Source organism: Melospiza melodia, unplaced genomic scaffold, assembly GCF_035770615.1.
Source record: "Melospiza melodia melodia isolate bMelMel2 unplaced genomic scaffold, bMelMel2.pri scaffold_51, whole genome shotgun sequence".
In the NCBI taxonomy this organism is placed as follows: domain Eukaryota; kingdom Metazoa; phylum Chordata; class Aves; order Passeriformes; family Passerellidae; genus Melospiza; species Melospiza melodia.
In genome coordinates, this window is record NW_026948797.1 from 2,271,216 (window position 1) to 2,280,606 (window position 9,391).

Sequence of the window (9,391 nt, forward strand, 5' to 3'; positions counted from 1 at the left end):
AGCTGACACTAAAAAGGACAGCCATGAGATACATTTAGGAGATGAAAAGCCTCAGCTATGCAGAGGGATCTGGCCAGGCTGGAGCCATGGGCCCAGGACAATGGGATGAGGTTCACCAAGGCCAAGGGCCACTTCCTGCCCTAGGCTCACAACCACCCCAAATCCCTGGCTGTGCCCTGCCCTGATCCCCACAGCCTGTCCTGGTTCCTTCATCCCTGCATTGCCAGTGACTTTCTGGGACAAGGGAGCTCTGCTCTGGCTATGGAGGGAGGCACAGGTGCCACCACTGGAGTGGGAACCAGAACTCAGCAGGTTTGTGTCCCTTGGGGGTCCGGAACTGGTGAGACTCAGAGGCACAGGAAGTTTCTCTTCATGGCCAACGGTCCATGGTTGAACAGAATACAATTCAATAACAATCATGCTCTTCCCTGAGCTATGTGCAATGTCCCAGCAGTGTCTGACATGTCCACCATCCACAATGATTTCCATAATAAAATTAATTTTAGAAAAATATGGTTCTGTGATAGATATAAACACAGTGAAGTTCTTGTCTCAGGATGCCCATCAAGGATTGGGGGCCAAACAGCCTGAACAATTCCTGATTTGCAAAGCTTTCAGTGGTGGATGGAGAATGGGGTCAGGCTGCTTTTGGTGTTGAGGAAATGCTGAAACCAGCCTGACTCATTTCATCTCCTCCTGTCCTGGCTGATCTCTCCTCTTTCCCCTTCCACCAATTGGCTTTTCTTTTCCACCAGCCCTCCAGTGAAGAGCCTGGCTCTGTGTTCTCCATCCCCTCCTCACTGGCACTGCCAGGCTGGCATGAGGAGCCCCTCAGCCTTCCCTGCTCCAGGCTGGACCAGCCCAGCTCCCTCAGCCTCTGCTCACAGCCCAAGGGCTCCAGCCCCACCTTGGAGGCCCTTCCCAGACCCTGCTCCAGCTGCCAGACATCTTTCCTGCCCTGAGGACCCAAACCAGGCCCCAGTGACCTGGATAATCCATGTCCTTGATGTCCTGGTCATACAGCCCAGCCCCTTGTCCCTGTGTCAGGTTTTGGGGTTGATCTTGTGGAACATCCTTGGTGGAGGCTGTGGCTCCAGGTGGGCCGGGGGGATCCCGGGGGACAGGGACCCTGTTGGGCATGAACAGCATTGAACTTGTTGGGAGAAACTGTGAGGGGGAACTGGGGCAGAGTGACCAACCCAGTGACCTCATACAGCCCCCCTGTGATGTCAGACAGCCTCCCGCTGACATCACAGCCTTCTCTGTGATGTCACAGCCTGTTCTCTACTGTCACACAGCTGGTCTCTGATGTCACAGAAAACTCTGATGTCATAGTCTGCTCTGTGATGTCAGACCTCTGCCCTGTAATATCACAGCTGGTTCTGTGATGTCACAGAGACAGTCTATGATGCCAGAGTTGCTCAGTGACCTCACATCACCCACTCTGTGATGTCATAGCCCACTCTGTGACCTCATGTTATCAGATGATCAATTGTCTCCACCAGGTGAGCTGACACTTGGAGCTTGTTCTCCAAAACCCCAGGCATATGGAAACCACACAATGCCCATTGTGTGAGAAGGGGAACTGAAATTCACCAGCCTCAGTGTCCTGCCAGCTCAGCCAGACCCACTGGAACATTGGGGTCCACGAGCACCAGGGACCACCAGAGAGACCTCAAGGACAGGAGAATGCATGAGTAAAGGGGAGGGGATATATGTTAATGATTCTGGGGAAATGATTATCATATATGTGTTTAGTCAAGGACAATCAATGAATGTGTATGCAAAATACAGAATATAAACAGAAACCTTCCAGCACTCAGCATGCACAGGTTTGGGAGGAGCTGTCCCCCGTGCATCCAGCCAAAAAAAGAATGCTGCTTCTTAATGCTACATTTGGTTTATGGAGTTTAATTATTTTGCCAAATTTTTGGTAACAATCCCACTGCCAAGGAAAGCTCTGTCTGCTGCTGTTCACAAACAGAGAAGGGCATGGGGCAGATGTGGGGCTCGGAGGGTGCCTGGGGCACAGTGACCATAAAATACTGGAGTTTCCAATATTCTGTGAAAGAAGGAGGGGCTGCAACAAAACTTCATCACTGGAATTATTCAGGGCAGACCTTGGCCTGTTTGGAATGCAGATTTGGAGAGTACTGAATCAGGTACTGATTTTTTAAGGGAAACAGTCCTTAAAAACAAAGGTATCCTGGAAGGGTGGACACACCTCAAGAAAGTAATCTTAAAGGGGAAGGAGCAACCTGTCCCTCTGTGCCAAAGTTGAACCAGAGAGGAAAATTACTGTCCTGGCTGATCATGAGCATTTTGCGGGAGCTCAGAAAAAACAGGTCAGACAACTCAGGAAGTGTTTAAGGAGGTTGTTGGGTCATGCAGAAAGAAAAGTAGAAAGATGAAAGCTCAATTAGAGCTTCACCTGGCCACTTCTGCAAAAAGTAGTAAAGGAAAGCTTTTCTAAACAAATTAGTAGCAAAAGAAGGAATAAGGATAACCCCTACTCAATACTGGATGCAAAGGGGAATACAGTAACTAAAGAGAAGGAAAAGGCTGAGCTGCTTAACACCTTGTGTATCTCAATTTTCAATAATAAGTGAAGTTTTCCTCAGGACAAGTGTTCTCCTGAGCTGGTGGATGGGCACAGGGATCAGAACAGCCCCCTGTAATCCAGGAGGAAGCAGTTAGAGACCTGCTAAGCCACTCAGATGCTCACAGGTGTCTCTAGGAGCAGATGGGATCCATCCCAGGGGGATGAGGGAGCTGTGGATGAGCTCCCCAAGCCACTCTCTATCATTTACCATCAGTGCTGGCTCAGCAGGGAGGTCCCAGAGCACTGGAGGTGCCGATGTGAGCCCATCCCCAAGAAGGGCTGGAAGGAGGAGCTGGGCAACTCCAGGCCTGTCAGCCTGACCTGGGTGCCCGGCAAGGTTATGGAACAGATCACCTTGAGTGACATCACAGGGCACCCACAGGATGGCCAAGGGGTCAGAGCCAGCCAGCGTGGATTTCAATGTCTGCACTGATGATCTGCATGAGGGGACTGAGTCCAGCATCAGCAAATTTGCAGTGACACCCAACTGGGTGTGAGTGTGGATCTGCTGGAGGGTAGGAGGTCTCTGCCCATTGACCGGGACAGGCTGGATCCAGGGCCCAAACCCAACAAGGTGAGGTTTGACAAGTCCAAGTGCCGGGTCCTGCACTTTGCCCACAACAACCCCTGCAGTGCTACAGGCTGGGGACAGACTGGCTGGACAGTGGCCAGGCAGAAAGGGACCTGCAAGGACTGATGGACAGAAGGCTGGACATGAGCCAGCAGTGTGCCCAGGTGGCCAAGAATGCCAATGGCTCCTGGCCTGGCTCAGGAATGGTGTGGCCAGCAGGAGCAGGGCAGTGATTCTTGCCCTACTCTCGGCACTGGTGAGGCCACACTTCAAGTGCTATGTCCAGTTCTGGGCCCCCCAATTTAGGAAGGACATGGAGGGGCTGGAGTGTGTCCAGAGAAGGGCAACAAGGCTGGGGAGGGGTCTGGAACAAAGGAGCTGTGAGGAGTGGCTGAGGGAGCTGGGGTTGTTTATCCTGGGGAAGAGGAGGCTCAGAGAGACAAGGCAGTGTAAGGGCACAGGTTGGGCTTCATGATCTCCAGTATCTTTTCCAACCTTGCTGATTCTGGGATTCTCTGAAACCACCCTTGGAGCAGTTGCAGGAGGAGCCCTGGGCCTCCTCTTCAGAAGCTCCAGCAGCCCAGGTCCCTCAGCTTCTCCTGGCAGCCCCAAAGCCCATCCTGTCAGTCCTGCAGAGCCTCTGCAGCTCCTCCTCACTGCCCAGAACAGGGAGCCCCAGAGCCAGACACAGCAGCCCAGACGTGCCCCCCTGGCCTGGGGTACCTCTGGCAAGGGAGCAGCACCAGGCACTGCAGCAGCCTGCAGACAATTCCTGCAGCACTTGTAGGATGATTCTGCTCCTCAGTGGACATTCCCATGGTGCCAAGTCAGGAACTGCAATGGGGAGTGGGGCCAGAGAGGAAAGAGCAAACAGAGATGGGCTGTTTGCAGGGCAGTGAACAGAGGTGGGCAATGGGAAGAAATTTGCAGCAGGAAGTGTAAAGAAAGCAAAGGTGAAGCCCAGAAAATGCTGAGGGCAATTTGGGGATGGCTGCCAGGCAGCCCTGGCTCTGACCAACAGCATCTGCAGTGGCACAGGAAACTCCCAGCTGACGGGAACAAACTTTCAGGCTGAGTGCAGAGGCCAGGACAAAGCTGAGTGGTTTCCCTGGTGTCCCCCAGCCCTTGCTGGCCCCAGGGGCTGATGGCATTTGTGCTCCCTCAGGTTCATGTCCCCACAGCAACAGCATGGGGGTGCTCCCCCTGCTCTGTGCAATGCAAACAGGAGCTGCTGACCAGGGCTGCCGTGTCTGTGCTTTCAAGGATGGAGCACCTATGTGAGCTGGGGGAGAGGCCAGGGCTGCAGAGGGGTGATGTTGTTGGCAGCTGCATGAGGATGCTCTGGGATGCTGCCCTGGACTGTGCAGCGCACTGGGGATCGATCAGCCCCTGCTCTGCTGCTCCTTCCCATCTCCCCCAGGGCCCTTGCAGAGCCCCAGCCATCCTGTTTGCCCCCTGCCTGCCCACGGCCAGCCTGGGGCTGCTCACAGGGCTTTTCTGTGCTGAGCATCGGCCTGGGCATGTTCCTGAGAGAGCCTGAGCAAGGAGCCTGGAGCCCCCAGGGCCTGGCCTGAGGCGTCAGCGCTGCCCCAGCAGTGCTCATGGCCTGTCCCTGCTGCAGCCCCGGCACTGCCACCCCCAGAGCTGTGCCCAGCCCTGAGAGCACTCAGGCCCTGCAGCAACACCAGGGCCACCAGGGCAGCGGGGCAGGCCACGGCAGCAGCACTGGCAACACCAAGTGCTGCTGCTGCTGCTGTGCCAGCACTGATCTGCCCCCAGCTCTGCACACAGACATTGCTGCTGCACCTCCAGAGAAGGCAACAAAAGGGTATTTTTGCAGAAAACTTTGCTGGGAGTACCTTTAGTTCCTTTAAACCCACCAAGGGAATAGCTCCTCACTGACACAGTCTGTAGCCAGAGGGAAGGTGGAGAGAAACAAAATGAGAAATAGCACAAACGATGACATTTCTCTGTGGACAATATGAAAAAAATAAAACAACAGTAAAATACCTCCAAAATGACTCCAACAAGGAGTATCAAAGATGGCTTTTATTACAAGTGAGTTGCACAAATTGGCCAGCAGTTTAATGTTTGTGAAACCACCCAGTCATCAGTCTCCACACTGCAGCCTTGAGCTCCTGGTTCCTCAGGCTATAGATGAGGGGGTTCAGGGTTGGAGGAAACACCGAGTATAGAACTGACAGGGATGGGGAGGACATGGAGGGAGGCTTCAGGTAAGCACATACTGCAGTGCTGATGAACAGGGAGAGCACGGCCAGGTGAGGGAGGCAGGTGGAAAAGGCTTTGTGCTGCCCCTGCTCAGAGGGCATCCGCAGCACAGCCCTGATGATCTGCACATAGGAGAAAACCATGAACACAAAACAACCAAAACCTAAACTACCAGTAACTACAAGAAACCCAAATTCCCTGAGATTAGAGTATGAGCAGGAGAGCTTGAGGATCTGTGGGATTTCACAGAAGTGGCCCAGGGCATTGCCATGGCAGAGGGGCAGAGAAAATGTATTGGCTGTGTGCATGAGAGCAGTGAGAAAGGCACTGGCCCAGGCAGCTGCTGCCATGTGGGCAGAAGCTCTGCTGTCCAGGAGGGTCCCGTAGTGCAGGGGTTTGCAGATGGACACGTAGCGGTCGTAGCACATGATGGTCAGCAGATAAAACTCTGATGCAAGGAAGAAGATGAGAATAAATAACTGTGCAGCACATCCAGTGTAGGAGATGCTCCTGGTGTCCCAGAGGGAATTGTGCATGGCTTTGGGGACAGTGGTGCAGATGGTCCCCAGGTCAGTGAGGGCCAGGTTGAGCAGGAAGAAGAACATGGGCATGTGCAGGTGGTGGCCACAGGTTACGGCGCTGATGATGAGGCCGTTGCCCAGGAGGGCAGCCAGGGTGATGCCCAGCAAGAGGCAGAAGTGCAGCATCTGCAGCTGCCGTGTGTCTGCCAATGCCAGCAGGAGGAAGTGGATGATGAAGCTGCTGTTGGACATTTGCTGGGGCTGCACATGGAGAACTGTAAGAAAGTAATAATGGAATAGTTGGGTTTTAAGAGGACTTTTAATATCCCAGCACAGCCTGGGGGCACTTTCTCCCCACTGCCTATCCAGGGCTCTGCTGCCTGGAGCTGTCCCTGCCAGCAGCTGCTTCCCTCTGCCCAGGGCTGGGCCCTGCCAGTGCTGCCAGAGCCCAGCCCAGCCCAGGGGGCTTATCTCTGCCCTGCAGACACCTTTCAGCTCTGCTTCTGTAGGCTCTGATGGAAAAACCAGAGAAACGCTGAGGAGGCTGGAAAAGCGACACTGATACTGTCTCTAAGGGGCCCTGTGCTGATTTCTGTCACTGCCCTGTTTGTTCAGATCAGAGAGAAAATTTTTAAATTTTTCTTGACCTTAACTGAGAGATGAAAATCTACATGCAATTTTCCATCCAGGCAACCCAGAACAGTAGATTAAAAAGCAGGATTTTCCATTCTGTGCAGCCCCTGCCTGCCTGTGCTCCCTGTATAATCTACTTGGAAATGTTCTGCAGTTAAATGCCATGCTGGGAGCAGTCCTGAACAATGCAGAATCCTCTCCACACAAGCAGAACACTTCCAAGCCTTACCAGCTGTCTCCTCCCACCCAGATCTCATCCCCCAGTGCTGGGAGCAGCTGCCAGACCTGGCTGAGAGCTGTCCCTGGCAGGCAGCAGAGTCTCTGCCCCAGCACAGCACCCTGGGCTGCAGGACCCTGCTCTGCAGGACAGCCCTGGGCACCCCTGGCTGCTCTGCACAAGAGACAATCAGAGAATGTATTCACAGGGTCTGTAGGCATTGGGATGTTCCAGCTGTAGGAGATGGCTCCAGGAGCTGCAGCTGCATTGTCCTGCAGCCAGAGGTTCCTGTGCCAAGGGCTGGCAGTGATTCTTCCCCAGGCACTTCTCAGCACCTTCCCAGCCCTGACTGATTGAAGATCTCTGTGCCTCTCTGCTGTGCCCGGGGTGGCTGCAGGCAGTGCCCCAGCCCTGCTGGGCTGGCAGAAGAGCTGCTCATCAAGAGAAATATGCTTTTGAAGATCTTCTTGGTTACCAGGAGCTGCCTCTGGGCCAGGAGTGCAGCCCAGCTCAGCAGCACAGACACAGCACAAGGACTTTAATGAGCCTCTCGGGGCTTTCTGCTCAGGCCCTGAACATCAGTCCCTGAGAGGGAGCTGAAGAAACCTCTCCAGAACTTCAAGTCAGAATCCAACTCCAAAGTTTCTTGGATTTTTAATGGGTCCCACTGAGGGACACCACTGAGAGAGTGTCCCCAGGCCCCAGGCAGAGCAGAGAACTGGAGGCAGTGATGACAGGTGGGGACAAAGAGAAGCCAAGTCTTGGTGCCCTGGGGCACAGCAGCAGGGTCTGTGCCACCAAGGGCTGGGAGGAGACACCTTGTCCTGAGGCACTGGGGCCTCCTGGCACAGCCCCAGCCAGGCTGGGCACTGTCAGCCCCTTGTCCTGCTCTCAGCATCCCCCTCTAGCCCACATTCCAGTGGCCTCAAGGATCTGCTGGAAGGAGTCCCTGGGGAGCCCTGGTCAGGAATGGCCCTGGGGGCTCCTGAATGCTCCCTGCAGGGATTGCAGATTTTTCAAAGGACTTTGGGTTTTGCTTTTGCCTTGGAGTCACTGAGAGATTTGTGCAATCACGGCCTCGAATTATCTGCTGTAATTAGTCCCTGGAGAGGCTTTGTCAGTAACAACACTCAGTGGGGCTCATTGCTACTTCAAGGTACTTCAGTTATTTTAGGGTACTTGGTGTTTCCCTTTTAATACATACTCTGTGAGAGGTTTGTGCAATCATGGCCCCAATTATCTGCTTTAATGAGCTCCTGGAGAGCTTTGTACTGACACTCAGTGGGGCTCATTAATGCCTTTAGATGATCAAGGTTTTTAACGTACTTTATGGATTTAAGAATACTTTTAGGTACCTTTAAGGTGTTTCCTTCCCACACTGAGTCTCTGAGAGGTTTTTGTGCCATCCTGGCCTCCAGTTCTCTCCTCCAAGGAGTCCATGAGGATCCTGTGTTGGGTATCTTCCCCCTTTCTATTTTACAAAAAAGATAGAACTGAAAGAATTTTGTAAGACTTTCTAGGATCATTGAAACAAACATGGGACAATTAACAATACAACAACAACCACTAAGAAAATTAATAGTCCTGTTTTAGCTATACATCATCCAACCCTTTAATCTCTAGGATTGGAAGTGTTTATTGAACCAGTCTCTGCTTTCCATGTGAAGCTTCTTGAAGCTTTCTTCCCTCAGGACCTGAGTGCTCTTGTGGATTTACTCACTGCGGCTGGAGAGGTTCATGCAACACATGCCCTCAGAGTCTACACACCCATACCCATGTACCCAGAGTAAAAACTCTATCGCATTTCTGCAAGGTGGCACGTCTGATGGTCTTTATATCTCAGAGCAGGCCCTCCCTCAATGAGAGAGAGGTAGCATTCGTTTGCTTATTTAACAGTGTTTTCAGAGAAAAGAAGAAACCTCACAACTTTATAAAAGTTGTAAAGCCCGGTATGCTTTTATTATGACGCGCGCCGGACGCAAGCCTTCCCAAAAAAGCATGCGTACCCCTGAAGACCTCAGATCTCCTTTTATCCCCCTTTCAAATGCATATGCATACAGTTTCACAATAGGTTCATACATATACATTCCGCGTGACATTTAGCACCAGTTATTCTTTATCAAAGGAATTTCTAGGTCGGGGGCAAATTGACCTTGTGGTCATTTCTGTTTTTCTTTCTCTGTCTCCTTGTTGTCTCTGGAATGCGGCTTTTCCTTCAGCTTTGGCTTCACAGACTTTTCACCTCTCCTAGACACTTCACCTAATTCAGAATGGATCTCTACTCTGTCTCATTCCCCCCTTTCCTAGGAAATAAGTAAATTCTTTTACTTAATAAAAACCTTCACGACAATAAGTGTCTTTTAATGCTTCACCATGTACGTTTGACAAAGAGGTTAGTACAGCTATTCGTTGTAGCATTCTACAGTTCCAGATTAACAATATAATAGATAATCTTAAGCTTATCTCAACTAATATTAGTAAAACTACAATGGGGTGGCACAACTTATTAAAGATTCCATTTGCAGTTGGTGACTACTCAAAGATCACATCTCACCAGTGATGATCCATATTTTGTTTTATTCTTTGTAGAACCCTGGTTATCTCCTTTGTATCGTGTT